The sequence below is a fragment of the Triturus cristatus genome, chromosome 10, assembly GCF_964204655.1.
Source record: "Triturus cristatus chromosome 10, aTriCri1.1, whole genome shotgun sequence".
Taxonomy (NCBI): domain Eukaryota; kingdom Metazoa; phylum Chordata; class Amphibia; order Caudata; family Salamandridae; genus Triturus; species Triturus cristatus.
In genome coordinates, this window is record NC_140593.1 from 676,034,829 (window position 1) to 676,052,024 (window position 17,196).

Here is a 17,196-nt window from a genome sequence, read left to right on the forward strand (position 1 = left end):
GGAACGGGAAACCACGCATCGCACTACATAAACTCACACTCAATTGGTATGATCAGTCTACCAGACATCCAGAAATATTATTGGGCAGCGCATCTTGCAGCTATTAATCACGGCATAAATGGTCGATCTGATGACCCCTGATACAACATGGATAGGTGGCTCCTCCCCGGGGGGATCGACAATCGGGTTTTCTATTCAAAGCAGGGTAGATTTCCACTTACGGGTCCTAGTAAACACTCGGCCGATGTCTGGCATGCGGCCAACATATCACTCGGGTGGGGGTGGGTACCCACACTAGCAACACCGCTGTGGGATTCCCAAATGCTGGGTGACTTATGGAAATCAAAGGGATTTGACAAATGGGAACTTATTGGGATCTCCCGTATCAGGGACCTTTGGGATAAGGGAGAGGTGAAGCCCTTTATCACACTTCAACAACAACACGAACTGGCGAACTCAGAACATTTTCACTACACACAGGACCGTCATGCAGTTAAATCGCTTCTCCCGAGGGGTTCCTCCCCTCCTGAAGCCTCCCCGCTGGAAGATAGGATACTTTTTTTTTTTGCAAATCTGTTTTTATTGCTTTTTTTTTAAGGTATAACAAAGAAAGCATACGTGGTTCAACAGGATACATTACACATGGAAGTATATAAACATATGCGGGTCGCCGATCCGTGTCTGGCCTAGCCAGCCAGACATCCCCACAGTTAAGAAATGTACCAGTCGCAACCTGCCCGGGGGTTGGATGCCTGTGTCTCATCAGTTCCAGTGGTGTCTCTTAAAAGGGGGCAGCAGCCACCACACATCAGCCACTTAGCCATACAAGCCAGTGTGAGCCATCCAAGCAACTTAGACATGGAGAACCAATGAATCGCAAACTGATCAAACGGAAAAAACTCAGAACAGTGGCAGCCTGAACAGTTGTACACGGAAAGTCCCCCCCCCCTTTCTCGCCCGCGACCCCCTCCCCCCCCCCAAGCCCGCCCCCCCCAGCCCTGAGAATGCAGTTGTCTCCATATGGCCGCAGGCGCCCCTGTCTACGGGTCAGAAGCATCAGGGACTATGCTATCCCATCTACGGGGCAGCTGATCGCACGCCGTCACTCGCGCAGGCATTTCCATCCATCCCCTCCTGGTCTGTGCGCCCCTCCCCTTCTAAACGCCGGAGCTCAGCAAGTAATTGCTCCCAGCGGTCCGCCATAGGTTCCCTCCGCAGCCCCAGAGTCTCCTCCCTACGGATGGCTGTCCCCTCCGCCCTAGCCCACGCCTGGAATGAGGAGGTCCATGCCCACGTGTGTGGCGAGTCATGTGCCTTCCATCTCTTGGTAATGAGGCGCTTTGCAACTACGAGCCCCAGGTCCATGAATCGGGACGTTACCTTGTCTTTGGGTGGTCTCTTGAAGAGGTGCAAAATGTGCTCGGGCCAGTCAAATGGGATGTTGCGGCCCACGCTCCCCTGCAGTAGCCTATTGACCTCCCTCCAATAGGCGCTCAACCCAGGACAGCTCCACAGCATGTGTAAGAACCCCGCCCCCAGCTCTCCGCACCTCGGGCAGGATGCGTCATCACGGCGAAAGTACTTATTGATCAACTCGGGGGTGAGGTAGGCCCTGTGCACTATGAACAGCTGGATTTGGCGGAACCGCATGTTTCTGGGGACACGCACTGGGCCTTTAAGCACCCTCTCCCACTCCTTATCGGCGAATGGCCGCCCCAGGTCCCGCTCCCACTTGACGCGGAGTGGGCCCAGATCAATCGCCGCGTGCTCCCGCATCGAAGCCGCGAACCAGCGGACCAGGTGCCCGCCCCTCCCCATGACGTGCAGGTATTGCACGGTCAGGTGCTGGCGGGGCTCCGTAGTCAAGTTCCCCCATTTAGCGGTCAACCTCGCCAGGAGCGAGCGGTGTGTAAGAAACCCACCGGGCGGGAGCCCATCCTCCGACACCAAAGTCTCATATGGTATTAGCTCCCCGTCCCTATATAGGTCCCCCAGCGTGTGCACGTCGGCCTCCCACCAGCCCGCCAATGCAGAGGCCGCAAGCACCCCCCCGCCTCCGGGGGAGCCCTCCAGGGGGATGGCCGGTGCGTATGGAACGACCGCGCGAGTGAGGTACAGTGCCCTCCGGAAGCACCTGTGTGCTACAGCTAAGAGGAGCGGCAGCGGCCCCCCAACCGCGGCCAGGGGGTGAAAGAGACCGGTCACACGTTCCAGCGAGTAGGGTGCCTCCGCCGCTGCTGTGTCGTCCCTGCCTCGATCAGCCAACCATCGTGCTACCCATTGCAGCTGGGCGGCCAGGTAGTAGTGCTCAAAGCAAGGAGCCGCCAGACCACCCCTGTCCGTCGGCAAATATAGTTTTGCGAGCGCAAGCCTGTGTCTCCCGGTTCCCCAAACAAAATCCCGCAACATCCTAGTGAGCGTACCGAAAAAGGCGGGGGGAACATACGTCGGCAGGTTAACAAAGAAGTACAGGAGGCGGGGGAGCATAACCATTTTGGCGAGTGCCACCCTGCCCGTGGTCGTCAGGGGGAGCGTGCTCCAAAAACGCACCTGCGACCGGAGCGCCGTGACCGCCCTTCCCAGGTTGCCATCAAAGAGGTCAGTCGGGCAGCGGTATATTTGCAACCCCAGGTACCGAAAGGTGCCCTCCCGCCACTGAACTGGCGTGCCGTGCAGGCGGTAACCCGGGTTCTCCGTTTCTGCGCTGAAAGCGTATAGGCAAGATTTGCCTGCATTGACGCGGAGCCCCGAGACGGTGGCAAAGGTCTGCAACAACTGGGCCAACTGTTCCGGGATGCACCCCACATCCTTGACGTATACCAACAGGTCATCGGCATAGAGCGACACCTGATGAACCGCGTCCCCCAGCGGTATACCATCTCCCAGGGTCATCCGCATGGCCGCCGCCAGGGGCTCCATCGCTAGGGCGAACAGCAGTGGGGACAGAGGGCATCCCTGCCGGGTGCCCCGGCCCACCGGCACCGCCTCCGAGACATAGGGGCCCAGCCGGACACGAACCGTGGGGTTCCTGTAGAGCAGGTCGACCATTTGGAGGAATTCCCAGTCCAGTCCGTACTGCAACAATACCGTGGACAGGTAGCCCCATTCCAGGCAATCGAACGCCTTCTCCAAATCTAGAAGAAGGCACCCCGCTCTGGGCCACCTGTGCACGGCCTCGCTAGCCACCCGAAAGTATCTCCGAAGGTTCAATGACGTGGACCTCGCAGGGACAAACCCGTTTTGGTCCGGATGCACCAGGTGAGGAACCACTGGCGCCAGCCGGTCCGCCAGAGCCTTTGCTAGGATTTTGTAATCCACGTTGAGCATTGCCAGGGGTCGGTAGGAGCCCAGGGATGTGCTGTCACGATCCGGCTTAGGCAGAGAAACCAGGAACGCCTCCCGCATGGAGGGTGGGAGCGTCCCGTCCTCCAGCGCCTTACTGTAGAGTGCTCGCAGCAGCGGCACTAAAGATTTGCGGTAAGCCTTGTAGTACTCCGCGGGCAGTCCGTCCGGCCCCGGCGTTTTTCCCGACGCCATGGACTGTATCGCCTCCCCAATTTCCTCTAGGGAAAGGGGGCCACCGAGCGCTGCGTTGTGTTCCCTGGAGGCCACCGGTAGGTGGACAGAAGCCATAAACTCCCCAAGAAGGTGTCGAGGACCCGTCCCCCTGGCCGTGTACAGTCGCCTGTAATGAGCCGTGAAGGCCCGGTGTATTTCATGCTGCGTGTACACTACCACCCCTTCTTCCGTGCGGATCGCCCCGACCGGGTCACGACGGTCGTCCTGGCGGATCAACCAGGCCAGCAGGCGGCCTGCCCTGTCCGCTCTAGCGTGCGTTCTGGCTGTGTGCGCTGCGTAGTTGTGGCAACGGAGCCGCTCCAAGAGCTCCGCGTGTTTCCCACGGAGGTCCTCCAGGCTACGGGAGTACCTACCCCCTCCTTCTCCCTCCCTCTCATACTGCAGGAGTTCGTCCTCCAGGCGCGCCAAGGAGTCGGACAGGGTCTTACGTATGTTCCACTGGGCCCCCAGGCAGTGCCCCCGAACGGCCACCTTATGGGCGTCCCATTCCACCAAGGCGCTACCCGCCGTCCCCTCATTGGTGTCAAAGTATTCCAGCACAGCCGTGCCAAGAGAAGAGCGGAACTCCGGGTCCTCCAGCGCGCTCGGCTGGAGTCGCCAGGTAGGCACAGGCGGGCGATCCGCCACCCAGCCAATCCTAAACCACAAGGGGTTATGGTCGGAGTGTGTCCGCCCCAGGTACTCAGACTGCTCGATAAGCGGGAGCAAGGACCGGGAGCCCACGATCCTATCCAGCCGTACGTGTAGGTCATGAACTGCTGAATAGTAAGAGTATATCCTGTCCTGAGGGTGTAGTATGCGCCACAGGTCCAGCAGCGACCAGTGTGTGAGCCAGTCTCCCAGCGCCCGGGCACCGGACTCTGCCGTCGTTGCACGGAGGGGAGGGAAGGATCTATCTAACTGGACATCCAACACCATGTTGAAGTCCCCCCCTAACATCCAGGGGAGCCCAGCATAAGGATGTAGAAGCTGTGTCAAGTGCACCAAAAAGGAGGCCTGATCTACGTTAGGCGCGTAGAGTGAGCCCAGCAACATCTCCTGCCCATTCAGCTTCCCTCGCACAAGCGTGTATCTGCCTTCCCTGTCCACCACCACCTCCTTGCAGTCGAAGGGGACGCCTGCCCGCACCCAGATCAGCGTGCCCCGTGCGTGCGCCGAGTAAACAGTGCCATAAGTCCGCCCCCTCCAACGCCTGGAGAGTCTGCCTAGCTCCGTCTGGGTCATATGCGTCTCCTGTAGGAGTGCAATCCCAACGGAATGTCGCTGTAAGTAGGAAAAGATGGAGTACCGCTTGGACGGCGTGTGCATGCCCCGTATATTCCAGGTCACAATGTTGGTGTGCGCCATTGCGAAGCCAGTCGAGCAAGCCGGGCCAGGGGCAAAGCGTCAGCGCCGGGGGAGGAAGGCGGGCCACAGTGCGGAGGGGGCATGTTAATGCGCTGCCATACAAACAATATAACTACTATGAACAAGTTAACAAATGGGGCGTATTCCCAACGGGGCATCCGTCCAAACTTCTGAGTTGCTAAGTAAGATTAGGCTATGGCAGGGTGGTGCCTAATGGGGTTCGCGCGAGTGTAACTACGCTTTAGTGGCGGTTCCCTTCCCCTATCGCCGCTGATAGAAGGAGGGGCAGCATCGTGGCAAGGACCAAACTGCCGCGCAGACCCAGCGCAAGGCGCAACGGAGGGAGCCCGCGGCTGTGACATCTAGTGGGGCGCGCCATGCGCCACCCCCCCCACAAGGCCAGTCGCTCCCCGCGCCTGTCCCACGCCCCCCCCCAACCGGGCTTAGGGTCCCCAGGGTCACCCAGCGCGGCGCCACTGCAAGTACTCTGCACCATCTAACCTGCATGGTCCCCACCCAGTCCGCAACACTGCAACAGCTGATCACACCATTAGGTCGGCAGTTTGTGGGGTCACCACAGGCAAGAGCAAGTCTTCCGAGACCACAGTGGACGGGGACGACGCCCCACTCGTGCCCGGGGCGCTGTGCGCACCAGTCTCCATTCGCCCACTGGCAGGCGATGCCCCAAGCGTCGCCACCGCCTCAAGTGCCTCCTGCCGTTCCATCCGCATTCTTTCTGGACTAGGCGCCACTTGTCCTGGATGCGCTAGCTGCCGTGCCCCGTTGCGCCCCCGTCTTCTGGATCGTCGCTTAGGGCGGCCTTCGCTGTCCGGACCATCGGGTCTCGCCCCCGTCCACTGCCCCGTCTCCTCCAGCCAGTCCCACACGTCCGCCGGGGAGTCGAAGAAGCGGGCCCCCTCTTTCGCCACCACTCGGAGGTGGGCCGGGAACAGCAGGGAGTAGGGTAGCGCCAGCTCCCGGAGCTGCCTCTTCACTGCCATGTAGTTGCTTCTTCGCCGCTGCACGGCTGCAGTGTAGTCCGGGAACAGCATGACTCGGCTGCTGCCCACTGTCAGGTCGCCAGACTTCCTGATTTCACTCAGAACTGCATCCCTGTCCCGGTAGTTGAGAAGCCTGAAGAGGAACGGCCGGGGCCGAGCCCCCGGCTTGGGCTTCTGCGCCGGCACCCTGTGTGCCCGTTCCACCACGAAGTGCTGGGACAGTACCCCTTGGGGCAGGAGATCACGCAGCCAGGTCTCCACATAGCGCTCCGGGTGCCTACCCTCCACTCCTTCCGGAAGGCCCACTGCGCGGATGTTGTTGCGCCGGGAGCGCCCTTCCGCATCGTCCACCCGGTCTTCAAGGGCATGGACCCGGTCCAGCACATCCTGCAATGCCGCGCTGTGGCTCTGGACAACAGGCGGAAGCTCCTGGAGCGTTTGGTCGTGAGCCGCTACCCTCTCGGCCAGTTTGCGATGGTCAGCATGAAGGAGGGTGAAGTCCGATGCGACCTTGTCTATCCTTGTTTCAAGGGACTCCCGTGTCTGGTCCAGGGTGGTGCTGAGTCTCTCCACCGCCGCGAGCATGGTGTCCATTTTGGCGGAGAGGGCCGCCGTTTGCGGCTCCGCACCTCCCTCCGAGCGCCCCTGCGGGGGGTCCAGGCTCCCAGCGCGCAGCTGTCCCTGCTGCGATTTGTCTCGAAGCCGGCCCATTGCGTACTGCTGGGCGGACGGCATTCACGATTCGGCCCCAGGCGTCGCGGCCACAGCCAGGCGTGGGCTCTCCGGACCCACCGACACGTCGCCCGGCGCGGCCGCCGGGGTCCTCCTCGGCCTCCGAGGGCGCAGTCGCCAGGCCGCGAACAACCGGGAGGAGGACAGAGAGCACCCCACAGTCCGCTCAGACAACAGGCTCCAAAGGGAAACACACCAGCAAGGCTTCCCCGCCCAGGTGGGGCTCTCGGGACCAGTCACCCCTCACTCCTCAGGGCACCGCACCACAGCACTTGTCCCTGGCGCGTCCTCCGGTCTAGGCCCTCTCCAGTCCTGCCAGGTACACCCGACCGGTGCCCGCTAGCAGACCGCTGCACCCCCCGAAGCACTCTGCCTTCGCCGTCTTCGTGCCCACTGGGGCGTGAGTCAGTCCAGTCCCATCAGCCAGTCCCACGGGTGGGGTCCCACTCCCGCGATCTCCACTCCCCAGCTCACCGGCTCATGGGGGGGGGCCCCAGATTGCTCCGCTGTGTGCCGGTCGGCGACCCCCGCAGCGTCCAGCGGGCCAGGCGCATCCACAGCCGCACCCAAGATGGCGCCTCCGACGAAATGGCGTCCGCCCCTGTTTATGCCCGGCCTCAGGTTCAGCAGCGGCCGCCCGCGCGCGGCCTCCGGGTCCTCCGGGCTCGCTGTACCCCTCACCGCCCGGCGTCCCTCAATGTGCACCGGCTCTAGGCCACTCCAGTCCAGGCTCCTGCGCCCACGTCTTGCCTCAGGCGCGACCGTGGATCACCCCCCGGCGCCAGGGCCTTCCGCACCTCACATCGCCGTCGCAGTCATGGCGGGCTCACATTCATCAGGGAGACCGGCACAGGCCCCCGGCCCCAGCTCACCGTACTGTCCAGTGCTCGGCGACGGTTCGTGGCCTCAGGCTCCCCCTCGCAGTCCGGGTCTCTTCGTCCGCACGGGCCACAGCCCCACGGTGCCCCGTCTCCAGTCGCCTCACAGGGTGCAGCAGGCCTCCAGCAGGCAGTCTTGGGCACCGCCTCGTGCCGCCTCCTCTGGGCCCCTCACAATGCCCCAGCACCCGGCAGGGGTCCTGTCAGGTCGCGTCCCCAGGCGCCGGCAGTTCGCAGCCTGCAGGTCTCTCCGCTCCGAGGCACCGTCACAGGGCCTCCGTCAAGTGCCAGCGCGGGCTCCAGCGGCCGGCCCCTCCTCGCAGGCCGCCGCGCGCGTCTTCGTCTCCCGAGCCGCGCCGGGTCCCGGCGCTATGAAATCACCGCCCGCTGGGCTGCGCGGACTCCTCGCGGTCTCCTCTCTCTGGGCCCGCGTCTCGCCGCCACGTCCTGTCCCCTCACAGGATCGCTGTCAGGATCGTCAGGGGATTACGGTCGGAGCCTCAGCAGCTCGCGTCCGCCATGTTGCCCGGTTGGCCACGCCCCCCATCCTGGAAGATAGGATACTTGACGGTCATTTACCCCAAAAAAACATATCTCTGATCTATAAAAACTGATAAACAACATGGAAAACCCCCTCCACGCACTGCAGGAAAAATGGGTGCGGGATGGCATTGAATTGGACGATGAGGAGTGGCAGGAGGCAGTGTCCTCCCTGCGAATAGTGGCGATCCTAGCACGCCTTAGATTGGTACAACTCAAAATCCTCCATAGAGTCCCAGTCACAGGACCACGACTGCTACACATGGGCCTCTCCGGGGGAGGGGGGAGGCACTGTAGAAGGGGATGCACACAGTTAGGCACATTTATCCATATAATTTGGGAATGCAAGCACATCCAACTCTACTGGTGAAAGGTACATGATGTAATCAATAACGTACTAACAGTCACTCTCCGCCCGGAGCCTCTTAGGTGCCTCCTAAACATCTGGGAGCCCACAGACCTAAATAATCATCGCACGCAATGGGTTACACTTGGGCTAATGGTAGCCAAAAGGAATATTGCACAGCTCTGGGGAGCGGTACACGCACCTAAGATTGTAGACTGGGAAAAGGACCTCGACTGATGCATATACAGGCAAAAGACAGTTCACATAGCCCGAGATTGCCCCCAAAAGTGGTCCAAAATCTGGAACCCCTGGAATTCGTACCGGGGAAAATATGTAACTCACCCTGTAGCATCGAGAACGATGAGGCCCCTACTCCGTAGCTTCCAATGGAAAGTAATATTGTATTTGTCATCACTGTCTGTCTCCACTGTATACGCACATGTCCAATCCTTTGTACTGCATGTTTAATGTCGATGATTGTTAATAAAAAGAATTATTTAAAAAAAAAAAACTTTGAACAAAATAGAAGATAGGTAGTAGTGATCCCTTAAGGGAGAAACCGCACATCAAATAATGACAATATGTGTATATCTGATAGTCATGAGCGTGTAACGTTATTGTTCCTAGAGTTTAGTCGGGGTGCTAGGGCAACTTGTAACACCTACTACCTAGAGGTGCTGTCAGCACATTTTACAATAACATGCATATTCATAAAACCAATGTAAGCTGTTGCAGCACACCCTTTCATGTATTTGTCATGCCAATCATAGTATAGGATGAATTCAAGACACAGACAAGATTCATATATGAGTCTAAACGATTCAGAAAAATTCGATTCGATCAGTATTGTACATAACCAACAGACAGTCCAAACCAGGTTAAACAATTTTCATATCCTTGTCTTTATTGGTTCTTTTTAAAAGGATTCCCAGCACACAATCTAGCCGACACTTGTTTCGTCTGTACTCAGACTTTTTCAATGCTGGAAGAATAAATATCATATAATAGTCCATATATATACAAATTACAAAAATGGTCTTATTTACAAAAAGATAAGGATTCACAACCTTCTCGTTGTCAGAGCCATTAAGATGAAGTTAATAAGGATTTAACCTTAAATGCCTCGTCATTTATAAACATTTCTGTAGTATCTTCATGTAAGGTCATTAATGTTCTCCTGTATCTTGTAACTAGCTGCTCAGCCAGTGTGAGAGTTCCATGTGGAATGTTGACGTGACTGGAATGTTGAAGGTTGGTGTGGTGTGAGACGGTTGAGAGGATGGGCTGAGCAGCTAGCAGGCTGCTCCTGGTGGGGCTATACTATGGACTTTACTATCTTAATAAATAACCTAAAGATATATACTGGCTACGTCTGCTGTGTCACATCATCCTATGGAACCAGGTCACTTCAATTGGCGATGAGTTGGACTAAAGAAACCATGCGTGTAACCTGTTGTTTAACTAAACCAGTGTGACTTGAAGAAACTTGAGCTAAAGTGAAGAAACTCCTCATCTGGCGCAATCTCCTGGCACCGTGAGCCCCACCAGTGACCACAACACCCATCGCCCATACCTCTGTGTGCCAGGTGGAGTGAGGAGTGGAGCTGTAAGTTGTTCCCTAGTGCAGCACAGAAGTTTGCCTCAGTTCTGTTTCAACTACAGCGTGTTGTCTCCCTGAGTTGTCTTCTGGATGTCTTCGCGACCAAGTTGGCTGTTTTATGATCACTGCTGGCCCCTGTGACAGTTGTGTAGACATACCTGCTGGTCTGTGGAGGGTCAGTACAACAACCAACTTCAAGCCAAAAGTAATAAAGGACAACGTGCCCCTGTAGTCAAGGTAATTGTGACTGTCTGTGCTGTTTTGCTGTTTTGGGAGAGTGTCTCCATCGAGAGGAGTTCCCCAGTCGACCCACAACTGAAATGGCTAATCACAGAGTGCGTGATGTTGTGTTGGGAAAATATGTTCGGGGGCAAAAATCGAGCTCCGGTGTTAAAGTATGGTGTTTTGCAGCACCACAATAACGTCTACTGTGCCTCAACCAAAGTAGAGTGTTCTAAAAGTAACAAGTGACAGCCTAAGGGATGCGGTAAAATGCAAGCTGTCAAGTTTTTAGGAAGCGAGCGGGTCAGTTCAAGTTTTCCCTTCATTTGGTTTTGGTTGTGAGTCATTTTTTTTTCAGTGCTCCCCTGTGTTAGCGCTACAAGCGAACCGTGTTATATCTAAAGCGATGCCTCATGAGTGCACTGTGTCATGTTGCCGTTCTGCATCTTGCCTCGTTTTTGAGTGACATTTTTAAAAGTAATCTGTTTCCGTGTGAGTGCAGGATTTGAAGACTTCAAATAGTGCTTGTACACCCCATTTTTGCCTGATTATAGAGAGAAAAACGGGGTATTTCATACGTTCTGGTTTCTAGAGCGACAGTTACTTTCTAATTTGAATTTGAAATACTGCTCGCGCCTTACCTGGTTAGTGGAGTCACGCGGAGCAGCTCAGGAGTCTCCCATGACGTTTTCTTTCCGTCCCGGTCTTCCATGCTGCCTAAGGACGTTTTGGTGCAGGAGCGCGCCGTGAACCACTCGGCGTGCGTCTCCTCAGCGTGCCGCCATTTTGGAGTTGGCGGATCCAAGTTATTTTGCATCCCGGCATAATGATAGTGCCCGCCAGTACTCTGCCAACCATTGCTCAATCAATAAAGTTTTCGAAGCATCTCTGCAGCGTCGTAACGGAGGACTTTCTTTCTTTCTCAAAATGGAGTGTTCATCTCTTCAGTTCATCGTTCAAGTAGTGAGTCCTGTATTTACGTCACCGGACACTCGTCTTTGGTTTTTTTCCATCTTCTATGGATATTTTAGCTGGCGCTGCCATTTGATGTTAAGTTCTTCGATTTGCTGGCGAGTACTATGCTTTGTTCATGCACAGATGTACTTCGGTTTCAGTGGGCACTGTGTCGATTGCAGATTACTTTCTTCTGGGATGTCACCATGTACTGTCACACACTTGTTTAACCATTGCGCTGACAGGCACATCAGTGTCATTTTAAGTTTACAGTGATTCTTTTTTTTTTTTAAGTTTTTCTCTGGTGGTTGTCGTTCAACATTTAAAAAAAATGTAGTGTATTACGAATGCCATTTTATTTGCTCATCTCCTTAAGGGTCATACTTTCTGTGGATTTGACTACCTGGTGTTACTGGTGTGTTTATGTTTATGCACACATCAATGGTTGCTTTTCAAATGGAAGGGGTGGTTGCAGTGACATATTTATGAGCATGTTTGGTTTCAAGTTTTTGGGCTGCATTTTGGTTGTGATAGTGTGTGTATTTGTGACTTTGCTCTGCACGACGGGTTTCTGGTGTGTGTGTGTTGTTCACAATTTTGATGTTAGTTATGGGTGTTAATCCCATAGTGTTTAGGGGGTGTTAGTCCCACCTAGGTCATGGTTTATGGGTTAAGTCCCATATACTTAGTGTTTAGGGGGTGTTAGTCCCACCTACGTCATTGGTAATGGGTGTTAGTCCCATCTACTCTGTGTACAGGGGGTGTTAGTCCCTCCTATGTATTAATTATGGGTATTAGTCCTTTTAACTAAATGTTAAGGGGGTGTGTGTCCCACCTTTTTCATGTTTGTGTTGGGTGTTAGTCCCTTCATTTAATTATTAGCGGTTGTGTGTGTGGGTATCTGTCTTTTGATGCCTCACTGTGCTGCATTTCTGTTTTTCTTGCTGCACTAGTTTGTGGGTTGTAGTCCCATTTCTGTATTCTGTACGTTTCGTTGTTAGTCCTTTATTCTCAGAGTTTAGGGGGTGTTAGTCCCACCTACGTCTTAGTGATGGGTGACATCCACCCATTGTGTATTCGTTTGGAAGTGATTTTTCCTGTATGTTTCTCTATTGTGATTTTCTGTGTTTTCTTTCACATTTATCTTATGTGGTGTCTTTGCAATCTCCGTTTGGTAGTTTATTGTTTTTTGTGTCTCATTGAAGGAGGAGGTTGGTGATAGTGTGTGAGTTTAATGTTCTCTTTTGTGTCTTAATATAAGAGGAGGATGGTGATAGTTCATTCTTATTTTTCATCCTTTTCTTATCCTTTTCTTTTGTTTTATAGTCTGGTTCCCTTTCGTGCTATATTTTATTCATTTTACCCTTGGGATTTGGACTATTTATCTCATGTTTATATTTTGTGTCTAGTTGCTATGTAGTTTTTGTATTCCTTGTTTTATTGTCAATTGGAAAGAAGGGAGATATTGTAGTATCTTCATATAAGGTTAACTGTTCTCCTGTATCTTGTAACTAGCTGCTCAGCCAGTGTGAGTGTTCCATGTGGAATGATGACGTGACTGGAATGTTGGTGTGGTGTGAGACAGTTGAGAGGATGGGCTGAGCAGCGAGCAGGCTGCTCCTGGTGGGGCTATACTATGGACTTTATTATCTTAATAAATAACCTAAAGATATATACTGGCTACGTCTGCTGTGTCACATCAACCTATGGAACCAGGTCACTTCAATTTCACTGTGGAATAATCATTATGTACCAAAAACAATCTACGGAGAAAAGAGATCAAGGTGACATTTGGTATAAAAACCCTCTAGAGGGCAGGAGAATAGGAGCATAGCAGAGAGTACAGCTAATCTCATATGCATGCAAAGAGATTTGCAAAAGGAGTCAAACAGACACCGGTGAAGCGTTCCCAAAAGGAGGAATATGTGAGTATTACCTATAGTTCAAATGTGTGCCCCGGCACCATACACCGCTGTGAAAACGTCCAACAAAAAATCAAAAAAGACCCACTGGTATGAGAATATAGCAACAGTTAGTTTAAATATCGAAATGGCACGGAAGTACATCCGACTGCGTGTTACGTTTTCCAAGAGTGTCCTATGGAATTCCCGTCGATCTAATTGTACAGAGTAGAGAGATTAAGTGGATATGTCCATGGACAAGTAACACAATAATAGAAGACTATATGGAAATAGCCACATGTTTGTCACTAAAAACCTAAGTGTAACACGCGCCTGCGTATTGTTACCCGGCCTATCAAGAATGTGATAGGTACAGCTCTAGTCTCATGAACGTAACCCTTGTTCCGTTCCATCCTGAGTGCACACGTAATAAAACGGTCAGGAATGGGGCAAGGGCAACTGTACCGTTGCTAGGACAGCGGAGAAAGTTCCTCCACTGCACCTTGGCAGATATATTAGAAGCAAAAGCATAAGCATAAAACACAGTGTTACCAAATGTTTATAGATAGGAGACTCCAGTGTGCGAATATACATTGGAAGCAATGACAAACGTCTAGAGCAAAGTATTGACAAGCGTTAGTAGACAGAAGACCCCAGTGTGCGAATATATAGATCAGAGGTACGTGATGCATGTGGTCAAGTCATAGCGTCACAGTGCTTGCATATATGTCTAGTGGTCACACTTACCCAAAAGAACTATATGTCGTATTCAACTAGTAACAATGGTGAGTCATGGCTTTCCAATGGACCTGCTCAATGCCAAAATAATATCGTCCTAATGCATGAGGAAATAATAGAAATGAACAATGTCTTGAAGATCATTGAAAAAAAGAGACGTAACTCCAAATGAAGACACAACCCCCTGAAAATAAATTGGCGTACCTCTAAAGAGACCTGGCCCCTGTATATGTATGACGTCAGGCAAATCTAGGACAGGGCATTCAGTCCAAAAAAGCTACCATCAGTGAGGACAAACCTCAGGGACTAAAACAACTCTCCGTCAAACTAGAGAGGTTACATACACTAGAACTCTCTCGATGGTGGGATCTCACAACCTTAAAAAAATACAATGAGATCAGACAAGTTCCGAGGGGACTTAGAGTAATTATTTTTCCAACTTTTGAGGATCTTGATCCCGATCTCCTTTCGAAGCGGGAGAACTTAATTTCATCCTTATCCTTTGGCATGATGGACTTACTCATCAGACATGCCGAGAGAAAAAGATCTAAATTACTTAACGAAATTGAACAAGTGGAGGAGGAAATCAAACTACGTAATCTTACAGAAGCCACGGATAAGAACTTCAAAATATTAAAAGAAGTTCTTAACTCTCACCAAACATACATCAGGGACAAAAAAATCCGTAAACTGAAGAGAGATGAAACGATTACAAAAGCAGCAGAATCTTTACCTTTGTGAAAATGTTTGACGAAGTCAAACCGAGACGGGGGGCCAATGCTCTTAACAACAAGAGACCAGATACCCAGGTATCGGTAAGCGAATCAGACCTAACAAGCATCACAAGTGAAACAAGTGAGGCCAGAAGTGAAAAATTATCATATGCAGGACAGAACGATACAAATGCCACAGGTTCATCTTTTTTATCAGGGCTGGAGGGGTACAGGAAAGGAACATGACTAGGATACAACAAAAAGAACACAGGAGGAAGAGAACCAGGCAGGGGGGTAGAAAGAAAGGACCTAGAAGAGAACAAAAGAGTGGCAAAGTCAGTAACACGCATACAGAAGAACTGAGGGGTGAAGCAAATGCAGCATCTATTGTTACCAACTCATCCACTATGTTGACTATTTCTGAAGAAAAGAATGATGTGTTTATTGTCAATTTGTCGCAAAAAGTACTAACCAATGTTGAAATCAATGTACTCAAAAAAGGGCTATGCTTTTGTCCGCTGTCCAGACCTAATTGTACACAGATCCATATAGATCTGTTCAACTTTGTTCGCAAGCTCAAATAAAAAAAAATCTTTGATAACAACAAAAAACTGTGTACAGTACCTATATATATATAGTTGATGAAAGTGGACAAACAATTAAGGATATTCAAAACATACAAATGTTACTATCATTGGATGATAGCTTAGACGCTGTACCCAGCATAGGTGAAATACTACAAGATTTAGACATAGGAACCAACTTTCAGACTGGCAGTGGGTTGAGAACCAAGTCTATCTTTACGCCAGTACTACCCCAGACAACATGATCGTCTGTTTTTATGAGGCTGTAACCCAGGACTTGTACAAACTTGAGGATAAGTTACAAAGTGCACCCATTAGATTTTTTTTTCTTTTTTTAATTTCTTTTTTATTGATTTTCTACCAACAATCACATATGCAGCATCATTAACACAACATCGTTTCCAATACTTTATAATCCTCCCTTCTTCCCCCAGTCCCCTCCGCCCCCCCTCCCTCTGCCCCTACCACCAGTGCGCCTACGAGACCTTTACTTTATGACCAATTACATGCTTCTATAGTTAGTACGGGACCGCCATTAAACATTGTTCATATAGCACTAGGGGCATTGAGGCAAAAAAAAAAAAATTACGTCACTGCCACTTGCCTGTGGTTGTTTAAACAATTTACTCAGATGCGGTAGGTAGGATCCCCCGTCCCTCTTCAATTGAACCCTCCTCCGATTCTGTGTCTGGAGCCTGGAGTGCTGCGACTTGGGCCTCCCACGCCCTAGCCGCATTGTGTGCTTTTTCGTTATTTGTGCGTAAGGCTTGCTGCAATCTAAGTATGCCCTCACTCCGCGCCCATTTAAGTAACTCCGCCCTCCATCTCCCCACCCTAGGTCCTCTTCTAGATATCCAATGCATAGTGAGCTCTCGTTTGGCCAATACAAGGCCTAAATCGAGAAATTTACTGGTCACTTTTGTTTTAGCAGTGTGCGGGAACCAATGCAGTAGACAAGTACCCAGTTCGAAGTCTAATATCCGATCAGTGATACTGCTTAAGAGATCCAACACCTCCTCCCAATATGTTCCTAAGCTCGGACATCCCCACATCATGTGCAGGAAGTCCGCTCCCTCTAGATCACACCGCGGACACTGAGCAGTCGCCGCCCTGAAATATTGGTTAAGCTTTGCAGGTGTTAGATACGCTGTATGCAGAACATAGAAATGTATCAATTGGAACCTAGCATTTCTCGTGCTCCTCCAGGCCCTCCTAACCAACTGAGCCCACGTCTTTTCGGGGATTTCCTTGCCAAGATCCACTTCCCACTTCCCTCGCAATGCCCGCAATTGTTCTAAATTCTCCGTCAACATTCGGCGGTATAGGCACGTTATAGCCTTGAAAGTCCCCGCAGCCATTACTACGTACGGGCATGCCATTGAGGTTCATGGTTCCGACAGTCCTGTCCTCCAATAGCATTGGATTGCAGCAATAAGCGCTGAATGCAGCAAATAATCCCCTCTTGGGAGGTCATATCTATGCTGTAGGGCCTGGAAAGACAACAGGGTCTTGTTCTCGTACAAGTCCCCTAACACTTGTATCCCCAGATCCTCCCGATTCGCCAGTGTGGTCCAGTCCCCTCCATGTGGGGAAGGCCGTACACATACCCAGCGGTATCTCCGGGGCATATGGGCGAGCAAATCCAGCCCGACGTTGGCTCCGATTCCAGCACATCCTCATCGTCCGTTCCTCAGTCGTGAGCAGTTCGAGTCACATCTTGTGCTGTAGCACTATAAAGGATAAGATATAACGCGGGACCCCGCGACCCTCAGGGCCATCCGGGCCCCGGAACTCCCGCACCACAGCCTGCGTGAGCCACTGTAGCTGGGCTGCCAAATAGTACCACTCAAAATCCGGGACTGCCATGCCCCCATCTGCTCTCGGCCGTACCATTGTAGTTATTGCCACTCGTCTCCAGCATGTTCCCCAAAGAAACCCACTAGTCATAGAGCGAAGCTGCCGAAAGATTGAGCCCGGGACCCAAAGCGGCAATGCTCGAAAGTAATATAATAATCGCGGTAGCGCTACTATCTTCAGGAGTGCACCCGCCCTGCTACCGAT